The sequence below is a fragment of the Typopeltis vanoorti genome, chromosome 22 (genome assembly GCF_054136105.1).
Source record: "Typopeltis vanoorti isolate ZY-2024b chromosome 22, IOZ_Tvanoo_1.0, whole genome shotgun sequence".
Lineage (NCBI taxonomy): Eukaryota > Metazoa > Arthropoda > Arachnida > Uropygi > Thelyphonidae > Typopeltis > Typopeltis vanoorti.
This window is the reverse complement of record NC_143570.1, coordinates 20,935,520-20,945,320: the sequence shown is the minus strand read 5'-3', so window position 1 is coordinate 20,945,320 and position 9,801 is coordinate 20,935,520. Positions and strand designations below refer to the sequence as shown.

At 34.6% G+C, this 9,801-nt stretch overlaps 1 protein-coding gene across 1 annotated transcript in view; it reads left to right on the top strand.

Moving 5' to 3' along the window:
* The first annotated feature begins 591 nt into the window (after nucleotides 1-591).
* The window catches only part of LOC150094199 (popeye domain-containing protein 1-like), an 86,237-nt gene continuing 77,027 nt past the window's right edge, over nucleotides 592-9,801 (top strand). The window contains exon 1 of the mRNA XM_090412276.1: nucleotides 592-918. The gene's annotated coding sequence lies outside the window, so the exon portion shown is untranslated. The remainder of the gene's footprint in view (nucleotides 919-9,801) is intronic.

Below are 9,801 nucleotides of genomic sequence, written 5' to 3'. Positions count from 1 at the left end.
TATATTCGGCACAAAACTCTGGCAGAGTCTCTATTCGGCTTTGAAATAATGTTCGATTCAATATCCACTTAATTTGAAAAAAAAAACCTCCAACTAAGGTATCATCAAATTTCGTCATTAGAAACACGATGTAGATCCGTATCATCCTGTTTCTAATAACTGCAATTCAGAATATATTATTTATCCCATTAATTTTCTCCATTATTGAAAAGAAAATTTAAATAATCTTATTATATGTATATAAGAGAACTGAAAAATTCAAAACCTCGTTGAATTCATAATTCATTCGCTTATTTGCTCCATCAGGTAGCGCCACCTGTCACCGATAGATATTTGTTTTCCAGCGATTTCGCTGAATATTTCACAGCCTGTTGCGTGTAGCGAACTGTTTGTGAAATAAACTTGAAGTGTTGTTCACCTATCTCCGAATAAGTCGGATAGCTAAGAGACGTATTGCGTGAAAGATCACGTGTGACATACTACGGCTAAATTTAGCTTTCTATTGATATGTCATCTTCGCGCCATTAATAATTTATATTTGATGCCCGAATGACAACAAAATTGTTGTGTTTATGCTTTTCAGAAGAAAATTTTCTGCTTATTGATAAGGGAGGCACCGAACAGAATCAACTCTACGTGAATCACGTTGCTGTTTAGTCTGCAGTCAGCGTTATCAAGAAACTAGCTGGCTCTCAATTCCAGTGACGACAGCACTCGAATCATAGCGGCTTACAGCGTGCGCGCGCGGCACCATAGCAGCATTAGTCATCTGCTAGTAGTAAACAGAGTTTCGTTTGGTGTGCGTGCGCGTATTAACATGCGAAGTGAAGAGTGTATCTTTATAAAGACTTCTGTTGTGATTGAGTGATAACACTTTCCCTCTTTTCAATGCTTTGGTTATGTTGTCATCGGCAATCGGTAAGTAATAAAGTAAAATTGTTATCATTCTTAGTGTTTAAGGTTGTCGATGAAATTAGACGTTTTAAACATCCATGTCCATAGTAGTACAGAGCGCTTGTTTGAAAACAAACTTTTTGTTTCTAAAAAAGAAAGGGTTGTAGTTAAACTAAAACATTGGAAACGTAATCTGTATTTTTATACTATTTACTTTTATTTACCTGAGTTTCGGTGCATGTAAATATCGACTTAAGCCAAACTTAAGAAATCACGACGCAGTCAAGCTTTACCAGCCTTTGTGACCACTTCGCTGTCACTTTATTTTTATTTCTAAAGATTAGTAACTCATCCTGCTTCTTCAATGGACGTTATGTAAAATTGTTCCATTTTTCCTGCTGTTCTTTGTTTCTGCATGTAAATATATTAACTTTGTTTACGTAATTTTTTTTAATCGTTTCTAGTAATAGCAAAACCTGTATATTTGAATGTCTTGCAAAAATACGAAAACAAAATTAAATTTGCAAGCTTGGCACATTGTGAAGATTTTAAAGAAGACAGCCATGGTCCTCACTATCATGCATTGCGTAATAATCATAAAAGTAGATTGTGAGATAATACAATCATACCTCTCTGAAAAAAGTTTAGCGTACTTCAAAAAAAAAAAAAAAATGCATACTCATGAATCGAGACTGCCATTATTCTCCAAGTACGCATCAAGCATGTTCAAGTATTTTACTTTATTTTTGAATGAAGACAAAGTGCAAAACTGTTTTACTACAGCGAAAGTTTTAATTCACGCCCTGAAGATTTTAGATCTAAAATGCACTAAAATGCACTAAAATTTTAAATCCAAAATTTAAAATAATTTGAATTTTAAATTTTGATTCAGTATATTGTAGTATAAATTCCAGGATAATTATCATTTTACTAAAATCTGTATAGAACATGTTTCGTCGCACTTATATAAAATTTATTTCATCGAAACACACACACACACACACACACACACACACACACACACACACACACACACACACACACACACACACACACACACACACACACACACAATTTCTGATTTTTAGAGTGTATTCCAAAGATCATTTTAGATGTTCGTGTTTGAAAATTTAAGCTCATGAACTACTAGAACGTGAATTTGATGTAACCACTAGAAAAAGCTTTCTTACAGTTTATGATCAATACTTTTTTTAAGGATCTTAAACTGCATTACCACTGCTTGAAGCGATAGGATTTTATTTTGTTTAATCTTTCACAAATGTATGTTATTAGATATATATCTAATATCCTTATTACAGAATATTAATTCTCGTTTTTTTTTTTTTTCGCTTCTGATCCAGTGTTTGCAGTTGTTTATTGCTCTAGGAAAAGTGGTTACTTACACAAAAGTACAAGTAAGAATAAATCTTATAGTTAAATTCCTTGACGGGTGTTCCTAGCGATATGTGATGCTCAATGAGTGATAAATGTGTGCTTTAAATCTTTCCAGCCATATTTAAAAGGGAAAAGTTTGTCGTAAATTTTCTGTGCACGGAGAGCTTCTCTTTGATATCGCAGTTCCTTGAAAATTCTCTCACGACTTGAACGCATCGTTTCATGAAATATGTAGCTCAGGAATTAACAGGGTTATTGAAATTAGATTCTCGCATATTTGTTTTTGTGTAAAACTGCATGCGGGTGAATTCGTTCTGTCAACGCACGAGTAATTTGATTTAGTTAAGTGCGTCCTAATGGTGGTAGAGGATGCCGAGTGGCACTTTTCACCCACCTACATCACTCTTCTGACTAGCATAATGAAATAGTGATTACTGTTTACATCCTAATTCCCTCTCCGTGATGCATGTAATTTAATTGAGTGAAAGGAATATGTTTTATTTGCAAGCAGCGTGCACTATACTTACAGCTGATATATATATATATATATATATATATATATATATATATATTCAGATCCCATTGTGGCTTTTTTTTTAATTTTTATTTATTATTTTTTTTATTGTCCGATGTGGAAACATCGCTCAGCTAATTGAAGACCTCACGTGGCTTGGAATAGTACGACTCTGCAGTGGAGTTTTCGTATTTTCTGCTCATCAGCCAACCAAAGGAAACTTCGCTAGGAGTTCTTAACAAGCATGGAAACAATATTTCGCTTACTTATCGCATTATCAGTAATCACTCACAGGAAACAAAACTTTAACTGGTTTCTAATTTTTTTTACCAAATGGCTTTAGTGGAAACGCATTATGTGCTTTAAGAAAAACCAGCCAACCGTTAGGATATGCATATTCTATCGAATAAAGTGAAATGGCAATCCTGTTCTAAATTTTAGGCAAAATTTCCTTGTCATATACATGGCAAGACAAATATTTCGTTTGTAAAACGTATGCTCAAAACACAATATACCATGTTGGAATAACTACTGGGAGAACACTGCATTTCAGAGAATGCAACCTAACTTGTTCCACCTCAGTTGTATCCAAAAAGGGATACGCTTTGAATCCCTTTTGGGATACTTTCCACCAGCTAGTGAAAATATGAGTCACGTATTTGAACCATTCTTACTCCCGCATGGCCGCCAGTTCCTCTACCCTCACTGGACATACTTCTGGCCTGCATTCATAGTTTCATTTCTTATCGAAAGGTGTCCTAGTTGATTCAAACTTTAACTTTATTCAGGCCAGTCAAGTTTTTTTCGCATCGTTTTCTTTAAGCTATGTTGTCGCAATATCTTCTACAATATGACATGGAGTATTGCCGTACTGAAAGACACACGTGTCCGTTCAAAGGCCTGAAGCCATATCGAGAGAAACAGCTCCACACCCCATGCTATTATACTCGTATCTCTATCGCCAAAACCTCGCAGTGGGGATGATGAACTCAAGCACGAAGTTTTCCTCCGGTATTATTATTATTATTATTATTATTATTATTATTATTATTATTATTATTATTTTGACACCTCCAGGGAGACCAAAGACTCATCGAGGGAGAGTGTGCTGACAGCATCGAACGATTGGCCCCCTTCCAACTACTAACCGCGCTCAAACTTACTTAACTGAGTCATTAGTAGCAGAGGCTCTACCAATCGACCAACCTTTGCTATCAACAAAGGATAGCGTGATTCTTCCATGGATTTCCAGGGCTCTTCTGACCAGTCAGAGTGTTCTTCTCAACAGTGCAGTTCACTGTTGACGGCGATGATTGATTGTTTTCTTATGTACATCTGTCTTTTCATAGAAAACGAGATTGAGAAGCTCTCGATGTGGCACCCCGGTTAGTAGTAGTAACATCATATGAATCCCTACATACTCTTTGAATTGAATTCTAGTTAATCATTTTCTAGTACCTTTTAGTTCCTGAATCCTCCTGTGCGTTTCTTGTCTGAAGTGGCATCCTCACATTTCTGTTGGCCGATAATATTGCCTATAGTTGATTTCTCTTATGCTGTCTGGTCAATTTCGAAAATTTTTAACTTTCACATGCTTCTGTTTGGTTGTTTGGAATTGTTTATGAAATAACGATGGATAGGATTATTATCATCATCTATATATTTCAAGAATCTGTTAGAAAAGCACTTAGATTCAGTCAAAATTTATTCAAATATATGGGACTCTTGTAAGCAGAGAGCAAGTCATTCTGCATTTCAGAAAAAGCCTTCAAACAGATCCTGCATTTAATAATAGTGTGGGGGGGAGGGTGTTACTACATACATATATATATAGAGTGAGTTTTTGTTGTTGTTGTTTAAGTTTGTCTTTATATGTAACTCAACCTACGAACTCCATTGGCTGTATTTAAATTTTTTCTTGGCAGTACGTATACTAATAACTGCGCGTTGTTCGTCATTCCGTGTAATCTAAGCGTAGAAACAGTTGAAAAATAATTTAATTAAGAGGGATTAACTACAGATATTTTGATTCACGTATTGTGGATCATCATCAGTGTAATATAGCTGGAAATAAAAAAAAAAAAAAGAAAGAAGGTATATGGAGAATCGAATCTCTCCTTATAAGCAGACTCCAGGTAAAAACCAATACTATTAGGATCAGTTGAAGTGTCTGTTTTACAAAATGAAGCATATGTGCTCATGTAATAAAAATTATACACTTAAACAATATAGTTCTTAACAATTATTTCTGAGATTTTTGGCTAGTCCATCATTAAGGTTGATATTTGGACGATGCAGGCATACTTGGGCTTTTTTAAAAACATACTCATATCCATGAGAGAATCTTAGTAATTTGGTATCATTCCAAAACATCCTCTGACTAGTATTAGTAATCTCATGTTCTGCTAGACCCGATTTGTCGCGTTTCTTGGAGATAATGTAGGGTTGATGTTCAGAAAGGCGTAAGATATAGATCGACTTGTTTGTTCAAAGTAAATTAACTTACAGTTGCATGCGACTGAATAGACTCCAGGTAGCAGTAGAGATAAAATGCCATCTGTAGGAGATAGTATCAGTAAGCTAGTTGAATTTATAGGCTTGAAAGTTGTGGAAATATTAAACTTCTTTATGGTACGAGAAATGCACCATGAAATGCCTTTTAATGTACAGTATGGCGATTCTCTGTGATACTAATATAGCGTGGAGAAAAATTCTTGATAATCTTCTCTGCTATTTGGGGTTGTCACTGTTGAGAACGACAGTGTCTTTAATTGTAGATTTTTTTTTAAGTAGATTAGAAGAAGAACAGGGAATATAAACTCTTGAAAGAAGGCATTTAATAATGTCATATTTTTGTGAGGGATGGTGAGCCGATGTCTGACAGATATATCGATCCGAAAAGGAAGGTTTGCGAAAAACAGATGTTGATAAGAAACCATTCAGTTCTCTTTTTATAAGGACATCAAGGAGAGATATAGTTCCATTTGATTCAAGTTCCATAGTGAAATTGATTCGGTGTTGAAGGTTATTGATTTTTTGTAAGAAGACGTCTAGTTGTTCACGTGAATCATTCCAAACAGCAAAGACATCATCCATCTAGCGAAGTGGCATCGAAGGTTTTGAATTAATCATTAATTTTTTCTTCCAGTTCTAAACAGAAGTTAGCAAGGATGGGAGATGTTGGTCCATCGCAGTATCTTCAGTTTGATTATAAAGTTTTTCATTCCAGCTGAAAATTATTTATGAACTTGAAGTAGTATAGAATGTCCTATGAAAACTTGGATGATAAAAAATCCAGGATGTCAGCTAGAGAAACATTTATTTGTAAAAAAAAGTGAATCTATATTAAAGCTTACTAGTAGGTTTTACGATCTCGTAGCAATATATCCATTTTCCATTTATAATCAGAGAGTCAGAAATAACGGTAATATTGCCTTTGTCGGCATTGGTTATAAGATTTTTATTTTTTCGAATATCATCACGTGGCTTTCAATTCTTCATATGGGATATTTAGAGGTGGAAGTTTAGGATTAGGAATAATTTTATCAACTTCAAAACGTAATCGATTTCTATACCCGTATGTCGAATGAGAGATGTTATTCAATATTAGGCATAAAATCTGAATGAAGGTAATTTTTCAGCGAGAATCTTCAGTTCGTTTTCTGTTAGTGGACGATTGGAAAGATTAACTACCCACTTATTGTGAAGAAGCTTGTTGGTATTAGGCAAACGTTGCTGTAGGTTATTGAATTTATCGTTGTAATGTTGAGTTTGTTTGCGTAGAACGAAATTTCCAGACTCTTTAGAGATATTAAGAATCGGATTCTCTGAATCTTCGTTGAAGATGGATCCGATTCCAAATAAGAAATCTCACGTGATAATAATATTAGCCCACTCTGCTTCATTGTTCCTGAGGATACGATCATATAGGAGTCGGAAATATACAGCGGATGATGATGCTTATACGAATTGAGCTACGGAGGCTCTCAGGCGAGTAATACGTTGTACAAAATTAAAGATAACAGCTGCCTTTTGGTCTGACTAATCAGAAATTTCACCTGTTTTTGATAATTCGAGTAGCGATGTTTCAGCTTTCAGTGCTGGTGACTGTAATTTTCAGAAAGTGGGTATAAAGTAAGATTATTCCAGCGAATTAAAGAACAGCCTGCATTTTGCTAATTCTGATTCATTTGCGAATAAACTCGTCCATAATAAGATGAAGGAATGGCAGAAATATTCTGTGAATTTGCAAGTAAACAGTGAATTGATGGTACCCCCAAGTATTTTAACAGATTTATAAATATAACTGTAAATACCATTTCAGAGAAGCCATGAAAAAATCATAATTCAATTAATCTAATTGCTCCTTTCCAAACGGGGTTAGTATTTTTTTTTCAGTACTTTTAGCGACATCATCTTAAATGCGGAAGCAGATTTGGGATGACTGAATCACCTGGGTGTAATTCATGCATAAAATACTGTCTTTTACAACCCATATTTAGCTTTCTATATCAGTATAACTGAAAATAGGATTAACTGTTAATGTGTTTTTTGTTCCACTTTCATTCTGTGACTATAAAATGACTATAGAATTATCACCCTGTAAGTTAACTGGGTGATAATTCTATAGTCACCAAGTGGTCTTAATTTGATGCATTGACATTATTAATAGTCCTGTGAATGTGATGAATAAATCGCTATTCATTTGGGAAATATTTCTGTTGCCCTGCCTGTTTCTCAGAAAAGAGGACAGCACGAATAACTGATACTGTATTCTGATACTAGAAAAATATGAAATAGAAGCTTTCCACATATTCAAAATATATATTGTTTTTCATCTCGCTATGAGTTTGCGTCCTGCTATCTGTCTGTTTTAAATTAACAACCATTTCCCCCTTTTCTATCGTGTGTTTTTAGGAAAGCTGACATGCATCAGCCCAAATGTACAGGGAATCCCAACTCTTCTTTTGCGTGTTTGAAATATGCGAGGAATGCATCTTTCATTCGAGAAACTTATGACTATTAAACTATTTTGAGAATTTGCCAAAATGATTCCTTTTTCGTGTTTTATGTTATTTGAAAGAATTATCATGCAAAACATTAATCATTTTATTTATGACGAATGTAGCAGTGTCAGTCGCATGTGTCAAGTTATTGCCACTTTTGTCTAATGGCAGCATTTGTCTTCGTCGAAATGGTTCTTAAGTGGTTTTTAGCACCAATAATTTTAATTTTATTTCTTCATCTGATGTTTTGTATATATATTTAGGTCTAGACGAGTGGCAATCAAGTTTTTTTTTTACCATTTGAGAACATTTGACACTCAGCTCGTCATGTTGTAATATCGATGTAGTCGAAATATAGAAATTATAACCCGAAGTTAAGCTCTCAATCAAGAGCCTGAACCGTTCCCTTGGGAAAATATCTGTTTATGATGAAAAATTATTTATTCTTGAAGAATATTCAATGTTTTAGCTAAACTTGTTATATGGAAGTGAAACGTGGTCAATGGGAAAATAGACCAACGAAGAATAAAACCAACAGAAATAAAATTTTTAAGAAGAACTGCAGGTTACACTAAACTAGATAAACCAAGAAAATATCAATTTTACAAGCATCTACTTTGCAAACCTAATTTTTCTCAGATTCTAATATGTTTTATCTCTAGTCTCTTTTATCGACCGTTTCGTTTCTAACTCGGCAATCACAGCCATAAATTAAAATTGGTTCGAACACTGTCTTGTATACAGATAGTTTAGTGTTTTGACTAATTTCTCTCTTATTTCATATTAATTTATTCAGTTGACCCCCAACTTATCATCTTTGTTTATTCTATTATCTGTTTCCATATTTAATTTGCCACCTTCACTAAAAATTTTGCCTAAATAGCTGAAATGTTTCTCTATTCAGAAGACAATTGAGGTTTACTTTGTTCCTACACATTTTTATAGTTCTGGTCATTTATTGCTGATTTTCATGCCGTATTTATTACAACTGCATTCAGTTTAGTCAAAGAATCCTGCAGACTCTTAACCGGATTTATTTAGGAGTTTTTACATTAAGAGTTGAGATTACCAACTCCAATTTTTATATTAGATTTAATTTCAATTTTCTTCATATTATGATCCATATACAGAGATGATGAATAACAATGACCATAGTGTGCATCCTTGTCTCACACCTGATTTTACATCAAACCATCTTCCTATATTTTCTTCAATTCTAACTACTAACTTGCAACTTTTAAATGATCGCTGTACACCATCTAATTGTAGTGCTTTGAAAACCTTTTCACTTGGCATCATGTTATATGCCTTTTTCCAGATGTATAAAGCATAAAGGCGGATATTTATTACATTCTCATGGTTTCTCACCTGTATTTCTTAAAGTGAAAATCTGATTCTGACAACCCCTTTAACCTGAACCCAGTTTGCACTTCTCCAAGTTTCTCCTCGACAATTTTTCTTAGACTCTTAAGTATGCTTGAATAAATCTTATTTTGAACCCTCAGCAGAGAAATTAGTCAACTCAACTTTATTTCCCTTTTTTATAGATTCGTATACTAAGAGATCTCTACGCCATCATCTGGAATTCGATTCGATCTTCTGACCGTGCTTTCTCAATTATGCAGAATGCAGCCACTGTAAAACTTTATACCTGAGAATGTTTGGTCGAATATTATTATTATATGACACCTCCAGGGAGTTCAAAGACTCATCGAGGGAGAGCATCTACTTCATAACTCTCCGTCTCCACCATTCAATCCCACTAAAACGTTCTACTTTCATCATCTACACCAACGTCATATACCGCCGGCCACCACTAGTATTTTCACAGACAATAACAAACATCCATGTCCACGGCGGGATTCGAACCTGCAGCTTTTTGGCTGGAGAGCGGATAACACTAATCACCCAACCAGGCCGGCTGTTTTCATATCAGCCAGCTGTCTTCTCGCATTTCAGGTTTCTGAGGATTATTTTCTACCTCAAGTATTG